This window comes from Pelodiscus sinensis, chromosome 6 (genome assembly GCF_049634645.1).
Source record: "Pelodiscus sinensis isolate JC-2024 chromosome 6, ASM4963464v1, whole genome shotgun sequence".
NCBI classification, from domain to species: Eukaryota; Metazoa; Chordata; order Testudines; family Trionychidae; genus Pelodiscus; species Pelodiscus sinensis.
This window is the reverse complement of record NC_134716.1, coordinates 26,066,047-26,082,245: the sequence shown is the minus strand read 5'-3', so window position 1 is coordinate 26,082,245 and position 16,199 is coordinate 26,066,047. Positions and strand designations below refer to the sequence as shown.

The following is a 16,199-nucleotide window of genomic DNA, read 5'->3' as shown; positions in this document are numbered from 1 at the left end:
AAGTGACTCAAAGAAAACAAAGCAAACATTTTATCATGCAAAGAAGTAGACAACATAAATATGAATGGCCAAGCTGGATCAGACCAAAGGTCTATCTTGTCCAGTATTCTCTCTTCCTACTAGCCAATGCCATCTGCACTAGAGAGAATAAACAGAACAGGCAATCATCAAGAGATCCATACCCTGTTGCTCATTCCCAGCTTCTGACAAACGGAGGCTAGGGGCACCATACCTGCCCATCCTTGCTAATAGCCATAGATGGAGCTATTCTCCATTAATGTATCTAATTCTTATTTGAACAAATTTTGCCATCACATTGTTTATCATCTTTTACATATCATTTATGAATTTGAGAGAAAAAAATTGTTATGCATTAAGAGATTCAAAATCTTATATGAAAAGTCCTGTTGAAATATAATTATTCAAGAATTTGTAAGTAAGGGAAAGTCTACACAGCAGGGCTTAAACCATAATAAGCTATGTAACTTGAGCTACGTCAATCGTGTAGCTTAAGTTGAAATAGCTTATTTTGGCTTTTGGCTCTGTCTGCACAGCAGGAAGTTCGAGGAAGAGCACTTTTCCTCCAACTTCCCTTACTCCTTATACAATGAGTGTTACAGGAGCTGAAGAAGTCCTCCAGCTTGACATTATTTTGATATTATGTTGAAACAACTGTTTGTAATGCAGATGTGAACTATATTATTTCGGAATAACGGCATTTACTCCAAAATAATGCTGCTGTGTAGATGTACCCTAAATGTAATAAATATTATTAATAATTTATTAGGTTGCAAGATAACAACAAAAAGAACAAAATAAATCCAAATGTGGTTCTCTCTAATGATAGATATGAGATATTTGGTAAGCACGTCCTAGTTGTAATTTTTTTTCTAACCTCACACTTCAGGCTAATTAAACCAGTATTTATTTTAATATACTGCCTATAAATCATGTGAATACTGCCAATACTGTCATTGCCGTGGACAAATGTTTAAGAGCATTGAAGCTTAGCCTGGCCAAATGTGCAGAATTTGTATCAGTCAACATGTGAGAAAACCACAATTATGTTCTTTGAGAAGTAAAATATGTTAGTCTATATGTTTATAGACATAATCAGTGCTTCTCATGGGGTGCATCTACACTACACCATTATTTTGAGATAAACAGTATTATTTTGAAATAACAGTGAGTGTATCTACACAGCCATTTCATTATTTCAAAATAATTTTGAAATAATGAATGGCTTATTCAGAAATCTGTAATCCTCATTCTACAAGGAATAATGCGTTTTCTGAAATAGCTATTTCAAAATAAGGTGTGTATAGATACTCCACTGCTGCTATTTTTAAATAGCTCCACAACGGGGCCATTCTGAGTTATTCCTCCCCAGTGGTTCCTGGAGCTCTAAATCAAAATAGTATGTCTACATTAGGGAAGCCTGCCTTGGTCTAATTTTGAGGCTTCCCTGCAGTGTGGACATGCTATTTTGAAATAAGCTATTTCAGAATAGCTATTCCAGAATGGCTTATTTCAAAATAAGCATGCAGTGTAGACGTACATATGAGGAACAACTTCCTGCCAAGAACAGTATGGGTACGTCTAGATTACAGGCTTTTGTTGACAGAGGCTTTGTGGATGGATACTGTCAACAAAGCTTCTGTCGACAAAGAGTGTCTAGACTACAGCCATTTCTGTCAACAAAGCAAACCGCTTTGTTGACATGACAGTGTAGATGCAAAGGACAGTGTAGATGCAATAACACCTTCTGTCGACAGAACTCTGCCGACAAAAGATGTTATTCCTCATAGAATGAGGTTTACCGCCGTCGACAAAACTGCCGAGTTCTGTCGATGTTATGTCGACAGAACTCGGTGGTAGTGTAGATACAGGTATAGTTTTGTCGACAAAACCCTGTAGTCTAGACACATCCTATCATAGCACAAAAGTAACATGATCCAGAAGACTGTGTGAGGCATTTTATTTACCACTTTTATTAAGGATAGTATTATGGGAAATTGTTGTGATGATTTCAAAACATGTGAAATAAATTGACATTACACAAAAATTTAGAAAGGAGCCAGAGAACATGCATTTTCATGCACATAGGTTAGCACTGAACATACACATGGAACACACACACTGGACACTTAAAAAAATCTACCTCATAAATCTTTGACTGATTTCTAGGATTCCATGTTGAACCAGGAGTCAAGAAACATAAAAACATAAAAGACATTTTGGGGAAATATTTGCAGATGGATGCAACCAAGCCTTAAAGAGCTCAAGAGTGGGGCAGCTTCTTCCAGTTCCATCTGCCTCTTTGAAACTTATAATGAGTTTCCTTGTTTGACCACATCCTTTCCCACACTGTGTTATCCTTTTTGGTTATACAAAATATGTTTCTGGCTTCCATGCACGAGACAAAGTGAGATACTTCCAAAATCAAAGAAAACACACAGGATACAGAAGTCATCTTAAAGTCAGGAACTCCTATGTAAAATTAAGGTCATATTAAATATATAAAGTTCACTCAGGATTCCTTGAAATAAAATTAAATAAAGAACATGCATTCTTTGAAATCACACAACAAAGAGTGATCTATATTCCTCACACGGTAAGTGAACTATTTCTGACCTAACAGATTTTTGTTGCCAAAAAAACCCCTCAGGGATAATTTGTTTAGATGAGTCAGTGTTCTCATCAATCTTTTGATGCAGAGAGCAGGATTACTAATAATGAGTTCTCAAGAAAGATGCCAAGGATAGCAGGTCTCATTCAGTAGCCAAGAGAGATATTTATTGGTTCCTACAGAAAGGCTTATTTCTGCAGACACTGCCTTCTGGAAGCTATAACTCAACAGAACATGTAGAACTTTCATTGCTGATCCAAGCTGCCTCTGCTTGTGATTGGTCCAAAAATTAAATATTAGATGGATGAAGATATATCACATCTTGATGGCAAAGTTATATCTATATTGTGACATCAGCCACTGACATTATGCATCTTTGCCTACACTAATGAAAATGGAAAACTAAAATAAACTACTTTTCAGAGGAGCTTTGAGAAAATCTTTTTTATTTTTTTGGTCAAATCTGATCCTACAACCTGGTTTTAATGAATGACTGATAACCTCCTTGTCACATAATCTGGAAGAGATCTCTGATTAGCTTTCTGGAATGTTGGCAAAACATGCAATGTATACGTGTGTTTTATTGCCAATGCTGTAACAAAAATTAAACCACAGCAGTGTGTGCCATGGATAACTGTTGCATATCTAGGGGTATGTCTAGATTACAGGCTTTTGTTGACAGAAGTTTTGTCAACAGATACTGTCGACAAAGCTTCTGTTGACAAAGAGCGTCTAGACTACATCCAGTTCTGTTGACAAAGCAAGCCGCTTTGTTGACATGAGAGTGTAGACGCAAAGGACAGTGTAGATGCAATATAGCCTTCGGTCGACAGAACTCTGTCGACAAAAGGTGTTATTCCTCGTAGAATGAGGTTTACAGCTGTCGACAAAACTGCCGAGTTCTGTCGACGTTATGTCGACAGAACTCAGCAGCGGTATAGACACAGGTATAGTTTTGTCGACAAAACCCTGTAGTCTAGATATATCCTTGATTATACAGGTTGAACCTCTCTAGGCCAGCACTCTCTGGTCTGGCAACATCCATGGTCTGGCATGATTTTAGTTAGCTGGATGACCACTTATTGTGGATATGGCCAAGCCTGCTGTGGTCCCATAAAGTTTGTTTACAGCCACCAGTCATGGCTCTATGTTCTGTGCTGCTATTTAGCTCTAATTTACCACTAAATATCTTCCAAGAACACAGTAAGCAGTGGAAATATTGGCAATTCTGCTAGACAATACTGACCTCTCCTTGTTCAGCAAATTCTCTGGTTTGGCACCGGTCAGGTTCTGAAGGTGCCGAATTAGAGTGGCTTGACCTGTACTATGCCCTTACTTGTAGCATTGTGCCAACTGTCACCTCAGAACTTTACCGACAGTTTACAAACAAATGCATACCATGATATTGCTTATTAGTATCCAAATATGGCATATCCATTTTATATGTACAAAGCAAGGAATTGAAAAGTCCAGTTTTTGAAAGAGCTATAAACACCATTTCTCTACCTCTCTGAATTTTTAAACCAATTTTGTCTTTTAGGTTCCCTGGAAAGTTTGAACAGAAATGGAAGAAAAGTAATACAAATCTCTTACACATTTCTTAAAATTAAATAAATCTTGCTTCTGAGACTCCAGTGATATATCATTAAGAGACATTACCAGACAGGCTCCATTGGACAATAGCTTTTTCTGGACAAACTATACTCTCCACACCAGATTAATGTTAGAGGGAGTTGATTTAACTCTTCAGATTTGCACTAATAGTTTTAGATAGGAAGGTCTAGATTCCGTGGTCTTCTGAGGCTGCTTTGTGCTACTTATATGGTGCAGTGACCTAAAATTGAGCAAGATGACAAGTGAAGAATTCCCCTAAGCAGGGAATTCTCCCAAGGTATGTACAACTGGAGGAGGAACCTCTGCTGTACCCTGTACTTGCCACCCCATTTCATGTTGTAAAGAGGAACTTGGATTTTTTGGGGGTGGCGGATTGGAGACATGGCAGAGGAGAGGGTAGAGATGGAACAGAGCTCTGCTGTACCCAATTCTCCACTAGCATAAAGCCTTAAATAGCACTGGGCCACATGGCTTTGAAATAGGGAGCCCACAGCCTTGCACCCTACAGCTGCTATTAACAATCATATATTGAATATGGTATGAAACCCAACCATAATGTTAGCAATATTACTACAGTTGTCTGATAATTAATTAAATATGGATAAGAAAATCTACCTAGGACAGTCAGAAACTTACTAAGAATAAAGCCTTACTATTGCCTTAAAAATGATAAAAATAAAACCAGGATGTTATTCTGGCAATTCTGGTTAATATATACTGAATATTGTAAGCCAATTTAACCATTTTAATTACATAAACTTGCTTCCTCAGTTTAGTATAGGAGTTTTCACACACATACAAGGAGAATGTAAAATTCACAAATGAAAGTTCTTTAAAATACTTTAGATTTAACCTTTGTTGACAGAATTCATAGAAATATGGTTGGGTGAATTGTGTCCCAGATGTACTGTCCTCTGTGAATGCTGACTAGAGGTAGTATTCAGTCAGAATTTGTGTATATATTTTATTTCAAATTCCACAGGGGAATGTCAAACTAAAAATGTTTGAAAAAGAACAGCAAGCGTATGTGTGCATGTAGGGTGTTGGGGACATGTAAGCAAACATTTAGGAGTAGAGGCCTGTCATCTGCTAAGGATGAAATGCACTAGTATTTTGTGATTTTTCCCTTTAAAGGATATGACTTGAGAACTTTATACTTGCAGATTTACCACTGAGGACCAATGATGATTTGTTATAGCGTAGTATTTTCTTTTTAATGGATGCAACTATATTATCCATGTGAATATTTGCTCAGAGGTATCTTAAAAATAACATCCATATCCATTCCATAACAGACACCTAAAAAGACACTTTTCAGGTTGGAATTATTGACAATTGCCTAATAATACATATCATGAACAGTAATAATGAGAGTTAATAAAGTAGACACAGGATTAATTATTTCCACAAAATATCTAAGCTAAAAAATAGCTAACTTAAAAAGATATTAATTTTACTGATTTTTTATCTTAATGAATGTAAACTATACAATACACAATAGTTCTCACTAAAAAAATTGCACTTTGGGCTTTGTAGCCCTTATTAGTTCTGATGATTTCATTGGACCATATACATTCTTTATAGAGCTTGCTTATTGAAACGCATGCTATTGTTCTAGAAATTAGTCTATTTTCCTTTTTTTTATGTAGACTCATCTGAGAATTTTTCAGACCAAAAAATCACAAGAAGAATATTTAGAGGCAGAAAACATCTTCCATTTTTTTAAAGCTGGGCAGAGGAGAGAGGCTCTGCATTTGATTAAATCTTTTATGACAGAATATAGAACAGAAACTCTGAGAATTCCTATTTCCCAGAACATCCAAATAAAACACAATGCTAAAATGATAGAACAAGCATGTCCACTGGAAAATCTAAACTGAATAATGTCTAAAAATTTTACCAGAAAGATTAGCCTTAAGTATTTACAGATGTTGATGCTTTTCAACTCATTTGCACATTGTCAGATTAGGTAAGTGTATTGTTGATGCACACAGTCATAACTCAGTGTTCTTTTTGTCTGGAGAAAAATCACATTGAGATTATCATTTTTATTGAAAAGTACCTGAATTTATACACAAATTAGTTACAGAGTTGGGGGAAGTTTCATCTCCTCAGAGGACAAGAATGATGACAGTATTTCTGACAGCATCTTGACTAGTATGGAACTCACAGGAGGATTATATGTCTGTAGCTCCTAATTTTTGACCCCAAGGTCACTTTATCTGTCATCACATTTGAGCAAAGTGTGTTATGATTTTGACCAACTACTTCCAAGTTATTGTTGAAGTTTGTAATTCCAGGGTTGGTGCAAGCCCAACTGCCCCATGTAACCCAAAAGTGAAGACATTTGGTTGGGAAGTCTGATGTTCCACAGGTGTGATGATGACAAATGACTGGAAGATTTCCCCAGGGAGTTCAAGTTAGGATTCTCAGATAACAGGCACTACTCCACACCATTCAGCACTTGAGCCTGAGCATTAATCCTCACCATTGCATTTCCATCTGTCCTCAGGTGGGTGGAGCCTTTAGCCTGAAGGTTTGACATTGTGGTCTGAATAAGCCTGGGGGATTTCTGTTTAAGGTAATTTTTAAAAGGCTACAGATGAATGTAAAGCAAGTAATTCTAGTAATACAAACCCACATGAAAACGTTCCCCAAATTGTTGGATATTTTACCTGTAAAACACAAGCAAGGAACACACACAGTTGGAAAAAGCCCCTCTTTGAATGTTTCATTGCCGCCCCAACGTTCAGGGCACAGGCCTATCTTGAACTAATAGGAGTTAAGGGGAAAAAACCTTCCCAGTGGGCAGATTATTTCATAACTAACAGTTTGTTGCATCTTCTTCTGGAGCACCTACTATTGGCCACTGTCAGAGGCAGAATACTAAACTAGATGCACAATCAAACTGATCCATTATGTCAGTTCTTGTGTTCTGGGGGCTGCATAAAATCTTACTTTCAAGGGAGCGGTGGATGCCACTAAGAACATGTGAATTTTCTTAAGACATCTTCACATCTTATGTAGGTACATAAGATGGCTGCTTATCAACATAACATAAAATTAACACCCATAGGTCCTGGAACTAGGAATGCAGGGATGCTATAGCACCAATTTGCTTAAAGCAGATTCCATTATATGCAAGGTTGCCAGTTTGGTTCCACTGCTGTCAGCTCCCCAACTATAGAAATTGTTCCAGCAACCCTGTTAACATCACTCTCTTTCTTTAACATTGAGGTACTAAGGAGGAGCTCATTTAGCTTGACACCTGAGTAGATGCTTATAAAGTTCACTATTTTCCTGTGTGCTGACCCATCATTGTGGATATTAGAGGCCCAAGCGTTGGGTGATTCCAGATTAGCTGCTGGGATGGGAAATGGGAGTCATTGGAGCTTCGGATCTAGAACCACTGGAGCTTTGGATACAAGTTAGTACATTTTTTCTCCACAAACTGAACTTGATGACATTCCTGAGGTAGAATACGTCCAGTAGTCCCCCGCCCCTCCACCCGCCCCAATTCTTATGCTACCCTAAGCTCCAAGTTCCAATTATTTCAGGCTTGAAAGTCATAATATAAAGCCTTAGCCACAGGTGACTGACACCTAAGAAAAGTATCACTGAATGGCAAAGTGAGACTCAGTAAAGGATGTAGCTCAGGCAATAGAAGTTACAGTCAAAGGGGTACACTTGAATAAAATAGAGATATTCAGCATAGATGGAAAAGTGTAGTACGCTATAGCTGTATCAGCCAGAGCAGGGAACTGTTGGCCTGCTACTGAAGGAAAGCACTGAGAAATGGGAACCAGTTATTTGTCAGCTGGCAGATGAGAAATAGTTTCCCCATAGTCTGTGGATAAGGTCTTGGAGCCTCAACAGACAAGTCATAATTCAGAAGTTGGAGGAGACTGTGCTTCTTCATTTATTTATTTTTTTCTAAAAATATCAAAAGCTTCCACAAGCTGCGAGCTTCCTGACAATTTAAAGAACTCCATAAGTCAACACACTACTCACCTAAAGAGTCGGTAACTATGAAAAATATCCCAGCCCATTCTCAGAAATCCCTACCACATTAGTCCTTCCTTAAAAACCTGACAAGCAGGTGGTCTTTGCAGTGTACTCTTTAGGTCAAAAGATTCAGGCTACTTTGGGTCAAGCAAAGAGTGAATTCTGATGTCAAAGTTGCCTACGAGGAAATAGTATAAGTAGCCCCCTCTCTAGTTCAGGCACATGCACTGACTGCTATTACGGATGTATCACACACACTAAGTCAGTCTCTCACTCAGGTAAATCCCAAAGCCATTTATGTCTATATAGGCCCTCACTAACCACTTTAAATTCACCAGAAATCCAGTGGGCACTCTGTGCATATGTAAAGTGTTTATTGTGAGATTTCTTGTTTAATTAAGGAACTGTCCATTACATACTCATTTTAGTGGTGGGTCCAGTGCAGATATTTTAATAGAATTTAAATTGACAAAAATCTGTCTAGGGTTTATTTGGTTATTTTTTTTTAGTGTTTAGTACCACCTGTGGCTGTTATTTTCCATATGCAAAACACCTCAGATCTTCACTATGACCTGCTACTGGTAGTCAGCCAATGGGCATTAAGTATTGTAGTGAAATTCACAGTCACTGAAAGCTGCCAGATGATCTTTCATTATGCTCATACATGTAATGCAGTGTTTCTCCAAGTGGTCCATGTTCCCACTCTTAAAAAGCTGTTACTGGGCTGCTCTGGTTTGTTTACTTACTGGGTCCACAGCCACGGAGCCTCGTGGCTCCCATTGGCTGTGGTTCACCATATGCAGCCAAGGGGAGCCGTGGGAACTAGCGACCTGAGTCACACTGCTTCCTGCGGCTCTCCTAGGCTGCAATCAGTGAACTACAGGCAATGGGAGCCAGAAGGCTCTGTGGCTGCAGAGCTGGTAAGTAAACAATCTGAAGCAACCCAGGAACAGCTTTCTCAGAGTGGATGCGTTGACCATTTTGAGATACACTGATGTAATGTTTCAACTCTATTAAGAAAAGTCAATATTACTAAGAGAGCTCATGTTATCCTGAAAGAAGATAAATAAAGAGATAAATAAAGCAAACGTTTTCCCAGGGTATTCTCAAGATATGCTTTATATTCGTTTGAGGAAGCACAAACATTTTCTTTTGCAATTAATTACTTTAGAGAAACGATCATGTGAAAATTGAATGCGAAGCAAATGGCCAATGTTATGTGATAGGTCCCATGCTTCCCCTTGGTGTGATGGGTCAGGATGCCACCCCTTGACTTTATTCTTGGGCATTGTGGGCACTGCTCGTGCCCCAGTAGAGGAGAGAGGGGCCTGGGTTAAGGTCTCATCCCACTCTCCTATTCAGGGTACCAGCCATTCAGCTTGTGGGCTGCTTACCCTCTCCCCAGTAGGTAGTCCCAAGTCCTCTGTGCTGGGGCAGTCTCTCTGGTCTACTTGAGCAAGCTCCCCTTTCTCCCTGGCACTCTGGCTCTCTGACTAAAAGCATCTCTAGTCAGCTCTCCCTCCTTCCTCCCTACCTGACTGAAGCAGACACATTTTATTAGGTTTTAGCCAGGGTCCTAATTTGCTCCATGTGCCCCAATTACCATGTAGTAACCTTTCCTCTGTCCCAGGATATAATGCCTTAGTCATCCTAGGACTTGTATTCCTCCCCCTTTCATTCTGGCATTGTGGATCCTCCCCACAGGCTGTGGGGAAGGTCCTTTAATCTTATGCCAGCCCACATCCTAGAACCCAAATAGGACTCTCCTGTGTTCACAGGTCCTGATGTATCACAAACAGACAAAAATTGAGAAAAAAATGTTTCAGGCACTCTTGTGTCTTCATACCATGCCATAGATATATGGGACGGGGTGACAGAGAAAAATACTTTTCTAGTTTCACCATTGTCTCAAGCCTCTGAACAGATGTCCATTAAGAAGAACATTTTGGGTAGTCTTTAGGACAAGGTATACTATTTGTCCTGTGGCTTATTCATTTCCTGAGCTGATTTATAATTTGCTGGTGGAATGCAAATGCCTCCATTTTCTTGAGTTTTGCTCTCTACTGTGTTGATGCTGCAAAAATAACTAACATGTTGTGAGATTTTCCTCAAACAAAGTTAAATGGAAACCCAATCTATGAGAATGTCAAGCAGCAGTGTCTAGTCCTTGAAATCTAACAGAAATTGAAATTGAGTACAATCTACGTATGTGCAACATCCCCTCTAACTTGATACAGAATAAAGTGACAAACAGCAATCCAAGTTTTGTTTTAAAGAGTTGAGTTGAATTTATCTGAGTCAGAGTAGAAAGTGGAACACTCTGCATGTTTAGGTAATAAATCTGATTGGAGAAGAATTTTAAAAAAATACAGAAATGTATTATGCTTACACAGGTCTATATTCTGACACGTTATTCCTGCTGAGGAGCACTTTACTCCCTGAGGGTATGTCTACACTACCCCGCTAGTTCGAACTAGTGGGGTAATGTAGGCATACCGCACTTGCAAATGAAGCCCGGGATTTGAATTTCCCGGGCTTCATTTGCATAAGCCGGGCGCCGCCATTTTTAAATCCCGTCCAGTTCGAACCCCGTGCTGCGTGGCTACACACGGCACGGAGTAGCTAGTTTGGATTAGGCTTCTAATCCGAACTAGCTGTACTCCTCGTGGAATGAGGAGTACAGCTAGTTCGGATTAGGAAGCCTAATCCAAACTAGCTACTCCGTGCCGCGTGTAGCCGCGCGGCACGGGGTGCGAACTAGCTGGGATTTAAAAATGGCAGCACCCAGCTTATGCAAATGAAACCCGGGAAATTCAAATCCAGGGCTTCATTTGCAAGTGCGGTATGCCTACATTACCCTCCTAGTTCGAATTAGGAGGGTAGTGTAGACATGCCCTGAGTCATCCCTCTGATATAAACAGAAGCATTTAAAGGGGTTATGTTAAATATGAACAGGTATTAGACCATAATCTCAGCCTTCAATTTTTCCACATACCAAACACCTGGAATAAACTAAGGAATTGCATAAAATTAGGAGAACATTTGGGGGAAAACATGCTTAAAACTGGGCTGATTTTGGTGTTGATGCTACAAAAATTATTGATGGTTATCGAGAAGCCCCTCAAATGTGAGAAAAGAACCTGGCCACTCACCTTCTTAAAATTGGTCTAGTATCTATTAGCGAAAATAATTTAATATAACATGAGATACAAAATCAACCTGCTGCTGATACAAAACTGATATCCTTGCCTCATGGATCTCATTCCATGGAGAGCAGTCAACTAGCAAAAGTTACATGTTTAAGCTGAACTGCCATGAGCTTCTTTTTTTCTTTTTTAACTACTTAATTTAAATACATCTTGTTAGATTTTTATCACAAATGCTCATTGTTTAATTTTTTTAATTTCGTCTAGCTTGAAAAGCAAGACTATTATAACTAAATAGTTATAATTTTGTTTCTTGCTTCTTTCATTTTTTGGTTCACCATAATCATTACATTTATTTTCATTGTAAATTAATAAAATGATCAGTAGAATTACTAGTGGATTAATTCAACACAATCCATATCTGTGGACAAGTAAAATGTTCACAACATCTAAATGAATAGCACGATTATTCATTTGTAAATATAACCAAACTTAGACATTAGGGCTTAAAGTGTTATTATTAATAAAAAATATTGACAGTGTAGGAACACGCAATAGATAAATGTTTTCCATAACAATTGTACAACAGTAGGAACTGTTTTCTCCTCGTATGTCGATGGTGAAGGGGAAAGTAGCTTATTTCTATCCTTCACGTTTGTATATGGCACATTACTGTCAGCATCATCTCACCAGGCCAAAAGGTAAGTAAGTGATTGTCAAAAAATATAAAGTTGCTTAGATTGTGAAGAACAGCCAATCTTTAAAAGGTTTGAACACCTCCTGAAGCTATTTCCCTAGATCATTTTTACCAGGTAGGTTGGATCTTGCTTGTCCAACATCCTTGGGACATGACTGATCCCGAATGGAGGGATTTGCTGGACCAGGGAAGGTCTCTCCCCTCCTGGCCTGTACTGCTACTGGGTTAGGACTCCAACCTGCCCTTCTGCTGCCCCAGCCATTAGGGCCTTCTGGATGCCGCCAGCCCCACTGCTGCTGGGGCAGAGTGCCACGTTTGGAGCTCCACAGCCGGGGCAAAGCTCCACTGCCACCTGGCTCCAAGGCCGGGGCTGGAGTGGCACAGCAGCCTAGCTCCATGGCTGGAGCTGGAGATGTGCAGTCAAAGCTGGGGCCGGAGTTCCCTGGCCACTGTTAGGGCTGGAGTTCCATGACTGTTGCTGGGGCTGGAGCTCCCCGCTGTACTGTCTGTTCCCCCTCACAGACACTGGGTTGCAAGTGCTCCATAACATACTCCTGCCCCACTGCCAGACCTCCCTTTTCCTAGGTTCTGTGGTCCAGGAACATTCGTGGTCCATGCCAAGACCATGAATGTTGCCAGACCAGGGAGTCCTGGGTTAAAGGAGGTATAACCTATACTTAATTTACAATCTGTCCAACAGAGATGCCATTAGAGGAGGAGGAAAAATAAGTTTGATGCTAGAAGATAGGCAAATCCATGTCACTATAAAACTACTGGACGTAGTTCTCCTCCTCCTCCTGTACTACATCTTACCCCTCCTTCCAAACTCTTCCATATACATACAGTAATGACTGTGATGGGCTCAGCCGCTACAGTGATGGGGGCCATAAGCAGATAGGGGAACACACAGGAAGTTCATACAGCTAGGACTGTATTAACTTGTACTGCTAGAGGCTGGGGATTAGGCACAGGGCTAACAACTCTGTCCTGTATAAATAAAATATATTACAAAAACAGCAACTGAAATAGTGGCCATTACAGATTGTGATGTACAAATGACAGTAATGAAATAGTAAAGGATAAATTCTACCTTACATTACAGGTAATGAAATAGACTAAGGGTATGTCTACACTACCACCCTAGTTCGAACTAGGGTGGTTAATGTAGGCAACCAGAGTTGCAAATGAAGCCCGGGATTTGAATTTCCCGGGCTTCATTTGTATCTCACCGAGCGCCGCCATTTTTAAATGTCTGCTAGTGCGGACTCCGTGCCACGCGGCTACACGCGGCACAGACTAGGTAGTTCGGACTAGGCTTCCTATTCTGAACTACCGTTACTCCTCTTGAAACGAGGAAGCCTAGTCCGAACTACCTAGTCCGTGCCGCATGTAGCCGCGTGGCACGGAGTCCGCACTAGCGGACATTTAAAAATGGCGGCGCCCGGCAAGATGCAAATGAAGCCCGGGAAATTCAAATCCCGGGCTTCATTTGCAATGCCGGTTGCCTACATTACCACCCTAGTTCGAACTAGGGTGGTAGTGTAGACCTACCCTGCTGTGTTAGTCTTTCAGCACCTTAGGGACGATTTGTTGTTTTTTTAATATTATTCAGTTAGGGTATATCTACACTACAAAGTTAAGTCAAAATAACACAAGTTATTTCGAATTAATTTTAATAGTGTCTACACAGGCAAACCGCTATTTTGAAATAAATTCGAAAGAGTGGAGCTTTTATTTGGAATTTGGTAAACCTCATTCTACAATGACACTTAATTCAAAATAGGGGGCCTCCAGCCCTTCCCAGGGAGCCCTGGTGGCCACTCTGGGCACAACCAGGAAAACTTACTCTCCTCTCCCCCAGCCCTGGAGCCATTAAAGGGGTACACCGTGGCCACAGTGCCTGTGCCAGCTCCAAGCCTGCCAGCCCAGAGCCAGCAGTGGCCACCGGGGCCTGTGACCCAGTGGCCCCAAAACAGGAGCCAGCAAGCCACTGGCAGCCAGCCCTCCACCGCTCCCCAGAAGCAGTCTGTCAGCTCCCAAGAGCCTGACAGGGGCTGGAGAAGGTGGGCGCCTTCCTGGTCCAGGGTGGAGATCATGGACCTTATTCAGGTTTGGGGGGGATGCCCCCAACTTCCATGATCTCAGCTCTCAATGGAGGAACATGGCCATCTATGGTAGGATAGCTGCCATCCTGGCCACCAAAGGCCACATGCAAACCCAGGAGCAGGTTTGCATGAAAGTCAGCTTGGTCCGGCAAGACCCCCAACCCTGAGCTTCCTCTCCCTCTTCTTCCCCTTGCTTCCCTCTTCCAGTTCCCTCCTCCCAGGTTTCCACATCCCCACTTCCACTCTCTCTCTTCCCCTCTCCCACCTCCTTTTCCCAGTCTCCCCAGAGGATCATCTCCACCCCCTCCCCCCGTTTTCTTCAATAAACCCAGTTGCTATTTTTGAACATATGTGTCGATTATTTGACATCAGGTAGGGGGGCTAGGGAGGGGTAAGTGGAAGGACATGAGAGAGGAATGGGGCACAAGCCCCCGGTGGGGAGGACTGGGGAGGCTCTGAGGGCTCTTCAGGGTGGATGCTCTCCCTCAGGGCCTCCTGGATCCTGACAGCCTCCCAATAGACCCCCCGGATGGCAGCCTGCAGCAAGTGCAGCCAGGCTGATGGCAACGACCCCATGAGATGCACCGGCATGCCCAGGGGCAGCTCTGGCTCCATGTGGCCGAGTGCTGTGAACATACGTGGGCACTCAGGGAACTCCAAGACAGGACTGCTTTGCTGTCCCTCATCGAGGTAGACAAGCAAGTGGGGAACCCTGAGAACTGTCTGTCTGGGGTGGGGGTAGGGTCCCTTTAAGCACGGATCTCAGTTAGCCTCAGGCAGCAGCCCCGCACACTAAGTCCTAACCTGATGCCCCGCCGGCACTAGTTCTGGCCAGCCTTAACTTTGGTTCAGGGTCCACTGAGTGTGGACACGCAATTTCAAAATATCAAAATGCTATTTCAAAATAGTTTTTGTGTACAGATGTGTTATTTCAAATTAGCTTAATTCGAATTAACTATTTCAAATTAACTTAATTCGAAAATAGCACTGTAGTGTAGACGTACCCTTACAGAGGAACATGGCTACCACTCTGAAACTTACGTACATTACAGGTGGAGTTAGAGAAAGTACCATGCAATGACACAACTATTTTCATAGGAGATCTGAATGCCATGGTCAGCAAAGACAACACAAACAATAAGAGAACAATGGGAAGACATGGGTGTGGCACTATGAATGAAAAGAGAGAGAGACTCATTGATTTCTGCAGTAAGAACCCTATTTCAGCACTGTGAAATTCACAAGCTGACAGTTTTCTCCAACTGGCAGAGATTGACTATATGTGATCAGTGGCAAATGGTAAGACACATTGAGAAATGTGAAAGTGAGAAGGGGTGCAGCAACCATCACCTGAAAAATGGGGGTGCACCAAACAAGGCATATAGATATTATGGCATTGATAAGCTAAAATCCCCTGAAATACATAAAGCCATTCTACTTGTACTTAAAAGCCAGCTTTCAGGCACTTGCAGACCATGATGAAGAGGAGGTGAATGCAGATGAGGAGATCATCAGGAAGTGGGACAAAACAACAGCAATTTATAAACAGAGCAGTGAATGTAGTCTATGCTACAGGCAGAAGAGAAGGAAGGAGTGGATTACACCCAGCACATAGAACAGCACAGAAACCAGATGAGCCCTTAAGAAAACAGGTACAAGCAAAATCCCAGACGCTAAAGGACAAACACCATGAGCAGTATAGGAAGGCATACCAGGTCAAATGCACTGTGAAAGTAGACAAACAACATTATATTGATAATCTGGCAACACAAGCAGAGGATACAGATGCTTGTGGTGAACAAGTAACAGTCTACTAAATGATGTGTCTTATCAGTGGTAAACAGACATCAACAAACATTCTCATCAGGGACAAAACAGGGCTACCTACTAACATCAGGAGGAAAAAAAACATGAAATGCGTTGAGCAGAGTATTTCAAAGAATTGCTGAGCAGGGACTCTTCTACAGAGGGAGCAAAGATACAGCAGGCAGACGATGATATTG

The 16,199-nt window shown here is 41.2% G+C and overlaps 1 protein-coding gene across 4 annotated transcripts in view; it reads right to left on the bottom strand.

The window, feature by feature from the left end:
* PTPRD (protein tyrosine phosphatase receptor type D) overlaps positions 1–16,199 on the bottom strand; it is a 1,779,541-nt gene that overhangs the window by 902,509 nt on the left and 860,833 nt on the right. The window lies entirely within an intron of this gene.